This window comes from Scyliorhinus torazame, chromosome 6 (genome assembly GCF_047496885.1).
Source record: "Scyliorhinus torazame isolate Kashiwa2021f chromosome 6, sScyTor2.1, whole genome shotgun sequence".
Classification (NCBI taxonomy): domain Eukaryota; kingdom Metazoa; phylum Chordata; class Chondrichthyes; order Carcharhiniformes; family Scyliorhinidae; genus Scyliorhinus; species Scyliorhinus torazame.
The window spans coordinates 281744716-281757549 of NC_092712.1; positions in this window are offsets into that span (position 1 = coordinate 281744716).

Genomic DNA, 12834 nt, shown 5'->3' on the forward strand with positions numbered 1-12834 from the left:
ACAAAAGATGCAACACAAATGGTCTTTATTGTAGATCAAGGGGTTCAGGGGCCTGGTGAAAACCGAAAATAGGGGATCTCATTCTGAATACCGGGGTGCTAGCGCAGTAGGCTCTCCTTCGCCATTTCCTCATGCGGATAGTCTGCACGATGCTGCAGAGTATCGCCAACACTAATAGGGATTCGACTACGTAGGAAAGGGAGTACCATGTTATGAGCTTATCACACCATGATGCTGTGGTGTTGCCTGTTACTGGGCTCTGGGTGCTATGGGGAAGTGAATCATTAACGGCCGGGGAGATTGGGGTCAGGGGGTTCGCGTTCGCGTGCAACAGAATACACATTATAATGGTGGTGATCAACACGGAGGATGTCCTCATTGTTCTTCTTCTTTCTCTTCTCTTCTTTTCTTTCCTTGGGGCTTCTGGAGTTCTGTGGGATCAAGCATAGTTTCTGTTACTATCTTGGTTAATATCTCGTCTGTTAGTATGTCTGTCCTTTAGTGCCAATTCCCCTTTACAATTTGTCACCATGTGTGACTCCCTCATTTTTTTTTTAAACCGAATATTCAGGACAAGACACACTTAAAAATACTGAAACAGTGCGAGCCGTCAGGCTGTGCGATTTACCATCCAAATGTTTGAGGATGTAAATAGCATAGGGATGGCAACCTAAGGGTTGCCGGAAAACAAAACAAAACTTTTTGAACCAAAAGTGCCGAAATGAGGTGCGTATGGACCGCGACGGGTAAGATTTGGATGGAATCCCCGGGTAGGACGGTGATCAATGCCGTATGTGCTCTACCCGAGCGTAGCTGACCAGAGGGGGGGTCCTCAGGCAGGGCGGAGACCAATGCCATTTCTCCACTGCCTGAGCAACCGACAAGAACGGGCTAAAATGTAGTCATCGTGAGGGGGGGTTGCTAATAAGGTTCTACCTTCGAACCAGAAGAGCAGTTATGAACGGGGGCTGGCAAGCTCTCAGCGGTTTCTGCCGCTAAACGTTCTGGCAAGTTTTCATAGGTTTCCGCCGACAAATAAGGCGTGGGGCCGTGGGAAAAAAAATTCCGATCTTACATACAACACATAACAATAACAGTAACAAACAAAATTAACAACACGCTGCAGGTTCCATCAGAAAGGACACCGTTTCTCCCAAGCGGTTCCTTTTTTAAAACATCATCTGGACACCTCAGTTATCAGTAGCGAACAGGGTCGCAAAGGGGTTCTCGCTTTGGGAGTCAGACTCAAAGTCGTCATCTTCTCCCGCATGCCGTACTCTCGAATGTATCAGGGCTGATAGGGCTGCATGGCGCGATTTGGGGTCCATCTCGTCGTTCCGGACGAGCCTGTATGAATTGTCGCAGTGCCAAAAAGTTGTGTCTAATTCTGTGGGGACGGAGTCGGGGTCGTAATCGTAGGGTGGTGGTCTTTGATGGGGTTTGTTGAGGAATGTGATGAGGAAGGGATCACTCGAATCGTGTTCAGATTCGCTGGGTGTGGGTCCTGTTGCCTGGGGATAGTAGGGAGACGTGCTGTGGCTATTGTCTGATTCACAGTCGCTGTCGCTGCTGCTGCTGTCTGTGGGCATTCCGGGGCGGAGTCTAGAGGTCGGGGGTGGAGCCGAGGGCGAGTCCGTGGATGTGGTGGGCGTGGTGGGGGAGGGTAGGGATACGTTGGGTGTGGGCGGGGTATGGTCTGCTGTGTCGAGCATGACGTGGTGTGCGTGGTTGGACTATGGGCCATATGCCTTAAGCTGGTTAATATGGAACCACGCAGTCTTTCGTTGGGGTACTTAATTTTATACACTGAGGGGCTTACTTTGTCCGCAATGGAGTACGGACCCGAATACTTTGGTGACAGGAACGTGCTGGGGTTGTAAATGGAGAGCATGACCTGCTGTCCTACCTCAAACTCAGCCACATGCACTGTCTTGTCGAAACAGGCCTTGCTCTGTTTCTTCCTTGTGCCTAATCTTACTGCGGCTGCTAGTTGAGCCGTTTTTACATTTTCCACTAATTGCTTGACTGCGTTCTCATGTGTGAGGGCCGACACTTCGGGGCTGGTCAAGTCCAATCCTAATAAAAATTCTGTGCCTTTCATGGGGCGTCTGGTCATGAGAGTGTGTGGGGTGTAACCTGTGGATGTTGAAACAGTATTTCTCAAAAACATCAGCGCAAAAGGGAGGACTGAATCCCAAGTGGTGTTGTTTTGTTGGACCATTTTCCTGAGGGTTGATTTTAGGGTCCGATTCATGCGCTCCACGATACCACTTGACTGGGGGTGATATGCGATGTGGAATTTTTGGGTAATACCAAATATCGTGAGGACGTTCTTCATGATATGTCCCGTAAAATGGGAGCCTTGGTTGGATTCAATGCTACGGGGGAGTCCCCATCTCGTAAAGATGTGGTGGGTTAAGATCTTTGCGGTGGTCTTTGCCGTGTTCGTTCTGGATGGGAATGCCGCTACCCGTTTCGTAAAAGTGTCTCTAACAACTAAGACGTACTTGTAACCATTCCTGCAAGGGGGCAATGGTCCTTGACGGCAATGGGGGCAAAATCGATCTGGAGGTTAGTCCAGGGGCCATTAACGGGGCGGGTGTGACTATGCTGAGCCTTCTTTGCGTATCTGTCCGGATTGTTCTGGGCACAGATAAGGCAATTCTCAACGTAGTGCGTTACGTCTTCTTTTAAACTTGGCCACCAACAGAGCTGCCTGAGGTGGGCTGTAGTGGGATCAATTCCCTGATGTCCATGACTGTCATGGAATAAACAAATAAGTTGATTCCTGTCCTGTTCAGGAACCACATAAAGGGTGTCTTTTAGGACCACACCGTCATGTGTGGTTAGTGCATTTTTAAATCTAACGTAAGGTGCTGGAAATTGTCCTTTCAAAATCTCCCTGAAATTGCTATCCTGCTTCTGGGTCTGCACTAAATCCTCGATATTAGTCTGCGAGACCTGAACTGCATTCACTGGTGCGCTTTCGGGGGGGGGGGGTGCAAAAATATCCATCCAAGTGCGTTGGCTTTTACATTTCCAGGGGGGGGAGGAATGGTGGTGACTGCGAACTTTAACAAAGGTCCTGCCTGTGCTTTCTCTAAAATGTGGCGGAGCAATGGGGCTGAAGGGAGGGGTTTTCCGTCTGCGGAAACAAATCCTCTTGCTTTCCACAGGGGTAGGAATTCTGTAAGGTTGTTGCAGACATAGAGGCTGTCCGAGTATATGTCTATAATATACGCAACGGCCGCTAGTTCTGCCGCATGCGCGCCTAAGTGTCCTGGTAGTTTTAGTGAGATTTTTTCTAGGGCGCGTCCCTGCATGTCCTCGACATATCTGCCGCATCCTGTAATGCGCTTCCCTTCTAATACTGTGGAAGAACCATCCACATATATCCTTAAGAGTTTGCACGTGTCTGTGGGCTGAGGGCTCTGGGGTGAACTACCTATCTTTCTGGGGGGTGTTTTCGCAATAAAGGGGCCTGTGTTGTGGTGCGGTGAGATTATTTCACATTCATGGGGGGTGCCTGGGTACTGAAGGTTATCGGCTAAGTAAGTGTGGGTCTTGGTCCTTTTAACAGTGATGTCCCGTCCCTGCAAAAGAAGGGTCCATCTAGCTGCTCTAATTTGGCTAACTGTACCGTCCTTAAGTCGTCCGTCAAGTAAAAGTTGGGAGGGGGTGTGTTCTGTGAGGATTGTGATGGGGTTTAGTCCGGTTATGTAAGAAAAATATTGAACTGTCCAGAAAACTGCGAGCAGGTGCCTTTCACAGGCCGAAAATCCCTGCTCCACAGGATCTAAAAGTCTGGATGCATAAGCCACGGGTCTTAACTGTTCGTGCCGTTCCTGGAGGAGCACGGCCGAAAGGGTGCGGTTGGTGCTCGCTATCTCTATAGCGTAGGGGGAAAGTGGGTCTGGAACCTGTAGTGCGGGGGCTGCAATGAGGGCTCTTTTCAAAGCATCCACAGCATCCGTATGCTGCGGAAGCCATTCCCAAGGGGCTCCTTTCTTTAGGAGTTCCGAGAGCGGTGCTGCCTTGCTGGCGAAACCGTCAATGTGGTTTCGGCAGTCGCCAACCAGTCCTAAAAACGACCGGAGGGCTGAAACATTCTGGGGAAGGGGCAATTTGGCAATCGAGTCAATTCTTTTGTGCTCGATCTCGCGTTTACCGTGTGTGATAATCATACCCAAATATATCACTTTGTTTTCCAAAATCTGGGCCTTTTTGGGGGTAACTTTGCAGCCAATCTGTTGTAGGAGTTCCAGGAGTTCGGACAGAAGCTCGATGTGCTCTGCCTTGGTGTCTGTTGCAGTAATAGGTCATCCACATACTGGACCAGACATTCGGGGCGAGAAAAGTTTGATAAACCATTTGCCAACTGTCGGTGGAAAATGGAGGGGGAGTTGTGGAATCCTTGTGGAAGGCATGTCCACGTGTACTGCTGACTTTTAAAAGTGAAGGCAAATTTGTATTGGCACGCTTTTGCCAATGGAATGGACCAGAATCCGTTAATGATGTCCAAAACCGTAAAGTATCATGAGTTGTGGCCCTGTTTGAGGATGGTCTCGGGACTTGTGGCTACCGTGGGGGCTGCTGCGGGGGTGACTTTGTTGAGTTGCCGGTAATCGATGGTCAGTCGCCATGATCCATCGGGCTTTCTCACTGGCCAAATCGGGGCATTATTAGTGGAGGCTACTGATCTGAGTACGCCCTGCTCTAATAAGCTGTCAATAACTTTTGCGATTTCTCCCTCTGCCTCTTGGGGAAATCCGTATTGCTTTTGGGCTCTAGGGTCAGGTCCTGTGATTTGAACGGAACCAGTCATCCGGCCACAGTCGTGTTTGTGGATCGCGAATGCTGTCCTGTGCTTCTGCAGAACTGCCCTAACCTGCTTGTCTGTGCTAATCGTGGTCGGGTCAAACCAGAATTCGCCGACTGCGCTAATCTTGTTTGCGTATTCATCTATTGTGAGCGTTGCGGGGGCTCTTGCAGATTTTGCCATTTTCCAAACACACTGATTGACTGGATCAAAGGACAGGCTGTGGGAATTCATAAAATCGATGCCCAAAATGTGTTCTGCTGTGTGGGGCAGGTCGACTAAAACTATGGGGTGTCTTGTCTTAATATTGCCAATTTGAATGGGTGCAGGGGCTGTGATGTGTCCCTGCTGTGAGTGGCCTGTAAAGCCGCTGAGGGTGATAGTGGCTGTAGTGGGCCACGTGTCTTTCTGAAACCTGGTGGAGGAATTAATTGTGGTGCGGGACCCTCCTGTGTCCCAGAGAAACTCGATGAGCTGTCCCCGTATCTTTGCTGCAACTACTGGTCGGCCGGACCTATCCCAAAGGGTGTCGCAGACCCAAGTGGGGGAGCCCGAACACCATCAGTCAGTTCCGTTCAGGTCTGCTTGGTCTGAACGGGTGCTTACACTATGGACTGGCTTTGTCCTGTTTCTATTCAGAGTGCCTGTCTGCTGGGCTCTCTGTGGCTTTTGTGGGGCATTGCATTCTCGTGCAAAGTGTCCTAATTGTCCACAGTTGTAACACTCCTGTGGTTTCTGTGGGGGCTGTTCCTTCCTTCGTTTACCCATGCGGGGTTCTGGTGCGTCTTAACTGTGTGGATATCTGCCTCTGCCTGCTGTTCTTCGGGTTTCTTAATTACGGGTTTGTTTTGGACAGATTGCTCCCAGGTGCGGGACAATCTTTTTAAAACCCATTTCTCATTGTGGGCTTCCTCTGACGGGTCATAGTTGGTGCAGGCTTTTTGTCCTGTCTTTGTGGCATGGGAGATAAGGGTGCAGGTCCATTTGGCCATACCATCTTGGGACAAATGGGCGCGGTCTAAATTACCGAAAACGGCTGTGAAATGAATCCACAGGCGTCCAGCAAATGCTGTGGGGTGTTCTGTCTTTTTCTGTCTGCACTTATTCAGGCCTTCTACTGGGTCACCTCTGTTGTAGCCGATCCCATCTAGGATCGCTGCGTGCATCTCTGTAAGGGTGCCTCCTCCTACATTCTGTGGGTCGGGAAGGGCTGCTACGACCGAAGGGTCTAAACTCAAAACTGTGAGCTTCACTTGCTCACGCTCGTCCAGGCCGTACATGGTCGCCTGCTGCTTTACTCTGGCAAAGAAGTGGTGGGGGTCTGAGGTGGGGAGGAACGGTGTGATTTTCTCGCATGCGCCCCGTAATTGGGTCACGGTTAAGGGGGTTGTATAAAGAAATTCTGTATCTCCGTCCGATGTGACTGTGCGGTGGGTGGTTACTGGATTAATTGGTGCCTGAACTATCTGCGATGTGGGGGGTTGGGGCGCTTTCCTCTTCTGGGGCTTTCCTTTGTTCAATTGATCGTGCCTCAAGCTGCATCCAAGGGCAAGCTAGACGACCACATGAGGGAGAAAGAAAGGGAAAGTCCTGCTGGCAGGGTTAGATAAAGGTGGTGGGTTGAGAGGAGATTGATGTGTAGAATTGACACTCTCCGCATTGACCCATTGGGCTGAGTGGCCTGTTGGTTGGCTGTACTCTAATCTTATGTAAAATGGTTGGAACTTGCTACTCGTGTTAACAGTGAGGATCATTTAGAAGTAAACTGCCAGAGAGTAATACTTACTTTTGATTTGTTTTGCATGTGATAAAAGTGAAATGTGTCCAGTTTAATCAGTTGTCTATCAAAACTTGTACTTTCTGTATCAACTCTTCATAATTTATGAATGTTTCTCTATTTATTTTAAAAGAAATTATTGGAGGTTATTTCATATATATACAAAACAGAAATGAGCAAACACCAACAGTAAACCATACACAATTACCACCATTCCCCTGTATCGCCTGCTCCATCCCGTCTTTTTTCACCCAGTACCCCTCCCAAAGCCCGACACAAAGAACTCCGACACCATCAACAACATCCACCTCCCCCCCCCCCACTGCTGATATGTTAGTGTCCCTTAAAGAAGTCAATGAACAAAAACCTCACATCCATTCAATTTGTGCAGCTGGGCCCAGCTCTGTGCCACATGTACCCCAAGATAACGAAAGCTCACCCCTACTAATCAAAATGGCAACCTCCTTAAACTAACCCCCTTTCCCCGGGCTTTGTTGAGGAATACCTCACTTTTCCCCATATTGAGTTTATGCCCCGAAAAAAGACTGAACTCCCCCAAGATCCCCATAATCCTGTTGAAACTTGCAACCGGGTTCACAATATATAACAGGAGGTCATCAGCATTTAAAAAGACTCGGTACTCCATGCCCCCCTCGATGCCCGCTACCCCCTCAAAGCCCTAAGTGCCATTGCCAACAGTTCAATTGTTAGGGCAAAGATCAAAGGGGAGAGCGGGCACCCCTGTCTCATCCTCTGGTGCAACCCAAAATACTCCGAATTGACACTATTGGTTCGCACCCTTGCCTTAGGAGCCTTATACAACAATCGCACCCAGTTGACAAGCCCCTTCTGGCTTTCAAATGCCGGCTTTGCATGCCACCGCCCGCATGGGGCGCAAACCTCGATATCGCCACCAGCGAGGGACCGGAACATGGTGTTCGATTCGGCGCCGGACATGGACCTCAATTTTGGCTGGAAGCTCGATTCACCACCCAATCACGGTCCGCATTTGGGGTGTCACGAGGCGGAGAATTTAGCCCATTGTCTCTCCCTATTTCTTTTCCAAAATACACCACACTTCTCTGTATTAAATTCCATCTGCCACTTGCCTGCCCATTATGTTTACCTATCTATGTCATGTTGCAGTGAATTAGTATCTTCCTCACTCTTTAACACTTCTCCAAGTCAGCAATTTTTAAACTTTTACTCTGTATTCCAATATGCTACTAATTTATATAAAAGCTAAAAAAATGATAATCCTATCACTGACACTTGGGGCACACCCTAGTCAATCATCCTCTGGTCTTAAAAGTAACCATTTACCATGACTGTCCTTAGCCCTTCTAGTCCATGAACCACAATTTTGTGAACCAGTCTTTTATGCGGTACTTTGTCAAACACTTTCTTAAAATCCATACAAACAAAATCCACTGCCTTTCATCCATCAATCTTTTTTATTACTTCATGAAAATGTTCAATTAGATTAGCCAGGCACAATTTGCCTTTTACTAATCCCTGCTAGCTCTCCTTAATTCTAATTTCTCCATCTGCCACTCTCCAATCTGGCACCATGGTAAACCAGGAAAGATTGCAAGATTAACAAAGGCCCTTCTGTGACCTCCCCACACACTTCCTTTAGCATCCTGGGATGCAAGTCATCTAGCCCAGGTGACCAATCCACTCTAAGCTTTTCCACTACTTTCTGCCTCTCAACTTTCATCTCATTCCCTTTACCATCTCTGCTTTGCCTGATATTTTGACAGATTCCTCCTTTTCAGAAAAAAAAAATGCAAAATACTTGTTACATATTCTAGCCTTGTCTGATACTTTTAAGCATGTCCCTAATAGGACCTGTCATGATATTCAGATAAACATCATGGTGCAAACACACATACACTGATGGACAGATCAACGGACCAATCAACACACACGCAACATCACAGGCAATCACAAGCAAGAGCACACACACTATAAAACGGGGAACACCACAGTTCCCGCTCATTCCAGCAGGAGACAGCTCAGGGCACAGAGCTCACAGCAAGCCACTCAGACATACACCATGTGCTGAGTGCCTCTTTAAGATAGTGTAAGGGCTGAGTCCACAGGTTAAAGGGTAAAGAACAAACCACAGTCATAAGTTTACAGATGTTGTTATTGATAGTAATAAAACAGAGTTGTACCATCTGCAACCGTGTTGGTTCGTCTGTATAGCGGAACACCCAACACGACAGGGCCGACTTACTATTTGCATCCGGGTAGAGGATTTCTGAGGTCCCTTTTATGTTGACTCCCGTTCTGTTCTCATATGTTCTTTTGGCCACTCTTACTTTCCTATTAACGTCTCCTCTCAATCTATTGTGTTGGACTTTGTTCTCTCTTTATTTTGCTTCCTTTCTACCTCTCTGTCCTTTTCTCCCCCTCTCTACCTCTCCCTCTTTCTCTCACTCTTTCACAGTCCTACTGCAAGTCTAAAAGAAAGCCTGGGTAACTGCTGAAATAATGACACAAAATGCACAGGCCAACAATATGTCATCAAAGGCATTCAATCAAAACTTTCCATGCTTCTTATTCTCACCGCTCTTATGAATGGAGTCATTTTAGTTTCAATCTGATTTGGAAAAATAACAATAAAACAAAATATTATAAAGTCCATGATGTAATGGCAGTACATGAATTGAGGCTTTCAACCATAACTGTGACGGAGCATATCTCTGTTTCAATGCATGCCCAAATAATTGCTGGAACTGAATCATAGGAACAGGAGTGGGCCATTCTGCCCCTTGTGTCAGCTCTACCGCTCAATCAGGTCACACCTAATTTAGGCTTCAACCCTAGCAGCTAAATAGCGATTGACAGGGAGTGTTTGTTTTTCAGCTAATAGTCCTTGGCGTTGGCATTGATCATAGCAGATCATGTGATTTGTCTGCTCTAAATTGCAACCAGTTAAACCATAGTAGGTTAAATAGCTTGCACTTATATAGTACATTCAGCACTGTAGAATATCTCTAGATGCTTCACAGCTGCATTATCAGATATAATTTGACACCAAGCCATCATCAGGCAGTATTGTTCAGGTGACCAAAATCTTGGTCAACGTGAGAGCGTCTTAAATGAGTGGAGGGAGGCAGTCAATGGAGAAGTGTAGAAAATAGGGGTGGGTGAGGGGGGAGGAGGGGGGACGCTCAAAAGCCAGAATTTCCAAAGATGTGCAGGTTAGGTGTATACAGTTGTATGCATACTGCATACAGTTCTCTTATGTCTTTGTCTAATCCAATTACTGAGGCAGAAAGAGTCAAGTTCACTAAGTTAATCAGTTACCAATTTATCCAAGAGCCTGCTGGGTGTTTGCACCATTTTCAGTATGTTTTTCAGATTTCCAGAATCTGTAGTATTTTGCTTTGGTTTTAGTGCAGAACCTATTGAAGTGTGAAACTCCCGTGATACCCATTGCGTTTAATACAGTTTATGTGGGTGCCTTTGGGTAACTGGTGCCTATAGTCGGTACCATTTTCCCGATATAAGTAGGTGCTGGTGATAGGATGGTGTAAATGGTTGGAATTATGCTGCTGTTTTCTGGCTGTTAAAGCTCAGGAAGATTTAAAAGGTGCATATCAAAATCAATGGATCAGGATTGGCAGCTTGAGCGAGGAATCTGGGCCTTTGTGGCCGGGCACAGAGTGAGGCTGTGTCATTCCCGAGAATTACCCCACCACTGAACGCAATGTTTTTACCCCTGTTAATCTATTTGTAAACAATATATGGGGAATCTTACAGTATTTACCCTTGTAAAATAGGACAGGTGGCTAGCCCATGACCTTTCTGCCCCCTGAATTGCCCCCATAATAGAGTGGGCAGGTGTGGTGGTATGTATTAGGGGTATTAAGGTACCCTGGGATGCCGAGAGGCTATTATTAGATAGACACTGGATCCCGATTGGATCAGGCCGCCTGCTGGCTCCACCCAGCAAGGTGGAGTATAAGAGCCTGGGTTCTCCCAGCAGCCGCATTCTGTAACTGTGCTGCTGGGGAACAAGTCTGCGTAATAAAGCCATTGTTCGACTCCTTCCCATCTCGTCTCGTGAGTGATTGTTTGTGCTACAATTTATTCTGCAAACTTTTAAGGACATGGAGCTCCGAATCATGCCGGAGTGTCTGCGAATCAGCCCCCACGCGGCAAACGCAGCGGCCATGTTTAAACATTGTTTAGCGTGTTTCCAGGGATACCTCCGAACGGCCCCTGGCATACTTACAGAGGAACAGAAAATCTAGGTCCTGCATGCCAGGGTGAGCCCTGATAGCTACACGCTCATAGAGGATGCGGAAAATATCCCGACGGCGATTGCTATGCTGATAGGAATCTACGTTCGGCCCGTCAACCAGGTCTACGCGCGCCACCAGCTCGCGACGAGACGGCAGATCCCCGGGGAATCGCTGGACGAATTCTACAATGCACTGTTGACACTGGGGAGAAACTGCAACTGCCCATCGGTTGCGGTGAATGAACACACAGAGCTGCTGGTCCGAGATGCATTTGTGGCAGGTATGCTTTCGTCCCAAATTCGCCAAAGACTGCTTGAAAGAGACACACTAGGCCTCAAAGAGGCACGGGCCCTCGCGGCCTCGTTCGATGTGGTGTCACAAAATGCCCGCGCCCACCCCCCCGACCGCGCGGCAGCCTCTTGGGCTCCGTGGACCCCCGTCGCGACCGACCCCTGGGACCCCCCGCCCCCCCCGCAGGCCTGCGCAGCCAGAGTGGCAGATCACCCGGGGGGGCCCCACTGCTACTTTTGCGGGCAAGGGAAACACCCCCGGATGCGCTGCCTGGCCCGCTCACCCTCTGTAAAGGGTGCGGGAAAAAGGGGCATTTCATCGCTGTATGCCAGGCCCGGGGGGTAGCCGCAATCTCCGGGGGAGAACCCCAAACTCAACCCCCCCCAGCGATCCATGTGTGGCCAATGGGCGCAGCCACCTTGGGTCCCGGACTCCACGCGGGAGGGATGGGCACCACCATTTTGTGCCGCCCCGGCAACGTGCGATCCTTGGGCGGCGCCATCTTGCACCCCCCCGGCCATGTGCGACCCGTGGACGCCGCCATCTTGGCTGACATCTAAGGACCCTGGGATGGATGGCCACACAGGGCCTGAAGAAAATGCCCAGTGCAACAATTACGACTGGCTTCGGTGACCCTGGACCAGTCGCGACCCCGAACGCTTCAAACAGCAACAACAACAATATTCGGAAACGGGTACGAGACGCCCTGCCTGATCGACTCTGGGAGCACGGGGAGTTTTATACATCCCGATATGGTAAGACGCTGTTCCCTTCCGATCCACCCGAGTAAGCAAAACAAATTTTCTGGCGGCGGGGGTCCCACTCGGTAGAGATAAAAGGGTACTGCATCGCGAACCTCACGGTGCAGGGGAGGGAGTTCAAAAACTACCGGCTGTACATCCTTCCCCACCTCTGCGCTGCCACACTCCTGGGATTGGATTTTCAGTGTAATCTCCAGAGCTTAACGTTTACATTCGGCGGCCCTATACCCCCATTCACTATCTGCAGCCTCGCGACCCTCAAGGTCGATCCGCCTTCCCTGGTCCCCAACTACGCGGACAAGGCCCGTCCGCTAATCCAGTTCACGGTTTTCCCCCTGTCGACAAAGGCCCGCCAGGCCTTCAGCCGCATCAAAGCAGATATCGCAAAGGCCACGATGCACGCAATCGACGAGTCCCTCCCCTTCCAAGTCGAGAGCGACGCGTCTGATGTAGCTCTGGCGGTCACCCTCAACCAAGAGGGCAGACCCATGGCCTTTTTTCCACGCTTCAGAAATCCGCCACTCCTCAGTGGAAAAGGAGGCCCAGGCCATAGTGGAAGCTGTGCGGCATTGGAGGCATTACCTGGCCGGTAGAAGATTCACTCTCCTCACTGACCAACGGTTGGTTGCCTTCATGTTCGATAATGCACAGCGGGGCAAGATCAAGAACGACAAGATCTTGCGGTGGAGGATCGAACTCTCCACCTACAACTATGAGATCTTGTATCGTCCCGGAAAGCTGAACGAGCCTTCCGATGCCGTATCCCGTGGCACGTGTGCCAATGCACAAGTGGACCGTCTCCGAACCCTCCACGAGGACCTCTGCCACCCGGGGGTCACTCGGTTCTATCACTTTGTGAAGACCCGTAACCTCCCCTACTCCATCGAGGAGGTCAGGTCCGCCACCAGGAACTGCCAGATCTGCGCA